General features: G+C 50.6%; 1 pseudogene; it reads right to left on the reverse strand.

The window, feature by feature from the left end:
• Nucleotides 1–451: 451 nt before the first annotated feature.
• On the reverse strand, nucleotides 452–1,630 carry LOC103728523 (annotated as a pseudogene).
• Between the last annotated feature and the right edge of the window lie 3 nt (nucleotides 1,631–1,633).

Consider the following 1,633-nt stretch of genomic DNA (forward strand, 5'->3'; position numbering starts at 1 on the left):
GGGAGAAATGGGGACTCTTGCTTATGTGTATGCATTCTGAGGTATTGGGTTAAGATCTCAGGGCCAAGGCTCATTGTCTTGGGGGATGGGGAGTGGTGCTGGTGGGAACTGAATGAGTACTTTCTTGGAGAGAAAAGCATGTCAAAGAGAGGCTCAGGACAGGACAACTGTATGACCCTTGTGGAAGGTGAGGGCAATTTGAAGGTGAAAGTGAAATTGGAAGTCTGTCTTACAGAGAAATGGGGAGTCCTTACAGAGGCATACAGAGATTACAGTTCAAGGCTCCATCCCATGGACAGGCACAGAAAAGCAGAGAGAGGTGATCAGATATGGATGTCAGTGGCACTGTATCCTATGGCCCTAGGACCAGCTGAGAACACTTGTGGTGCTCCAGACACATGAGCTCATGGGACTTAGAGTGGAGGTGGAGAGAGGGGCGTGTTTTGGATACTCACAGAACCATCCTGGGGGCCCTTAGCCCTTGTCCTTGCTGTCCACCCCTGTTCAGCTGAAGCCTCTTCACATGGCTGCAGAACTTAATGCAGAAAATGACCACCAGGAGCTCCATGTCTGTCTGGACCACCAAGTGCTTCACGTTTGTTTGGATTATTGAATCTGGAGAAGCACAAACCCACTCTCCTTGGAAATCAAGCATTGCCTGCGTCAGGATCTCCTCATCATGAATCTCATACAGACAGTGGAGCAGCCCTAGAGAATACAGCTGCTGGGGCTGGACCTCCACTAGGACTCTCCATAGCAGTTCCCACTTCCTCTCCAGAGGCAGCCAGCAGGCGAAGAGCTTCTCCATCTCTCTCACTCCCTGTTGACTAAAAAGGCCAAATAGGAAGCGCAAGGTTGGTGTCTCAAACAGGTCATGCATTCCATATACCTTGAGCAGCTTTTCTACAATTCTAAAGTTTTGAAGATTGACTTTTCTCTCCTCCTCACACCTCAAGACACAGGACATTGCTGCAAAGAACTCCTGGAGACACAGGTGAGCGAAGCTGTAGCTCCGAGAGCCGGGCTGCTGTTGAAGAAGACCCATCTTCATGAAAGTGGTAATGCTGGCTTCATCTAACTGCTTTCAGAGATCTTTTTTACTGAACAGACTCCTTCTTTGACAGATCCCCTTAGCAGCCAATGAGCAGAGCCCCCTGAGCTTGTTTCCTAGGGGCTGAGTCGAGAGAGTGTTGGAAAGGTAGTGCAGACAGAGGCCTGTGGCGGTCTTCGAGGTCAATGAGAGGTCTCCCCCATTCTCCATCTGCTGTTTCAGGCAAGTGCAGACCAGCCAGCACACCCAGGGCACCAGGCACAAGGTCATGAGCGTAGGATTTGATTCAACCAAATGTAAGGCTCTAACTGCTTGACTTTTGTCTGTGAAATATTTGTAGAAATATTCTTTCCGGCCAGACTCAGAGAATGCCAGGACTTCCACCCAACGGGGCTATCCCAAAGAAGGAATGAGCTTCTGGAGAGCTGTGGTCCGAGCTGTGAGCAGGAAGGAAGCCTCAGGAAGGACGGATTTTCCCAGCAAACTGCCCAGCAGAGTGTGCACCGGCTGTGGCTGGCTCCAGTGCAGATGGAGCTCAGGATTCTGCTCCTTCAAGACCCATGCTGGCTCGTCCACACCATC

The sequence above is a fragment of the Nannospalax galili genome, unplaced genomic scaffold (assembly GCF_000622305.1).
Source record: "Nannospalax galili isolate Female #2095 unplaced genomic scaffold, S.galili_v1.0 C49540801, whole genome shotgun sequence".
NCBI lineage: Eukaryota > Metazoa > Chordata > Mammalia > Rodentia > Spalacidae > Nannospalax > Nannospalax galili.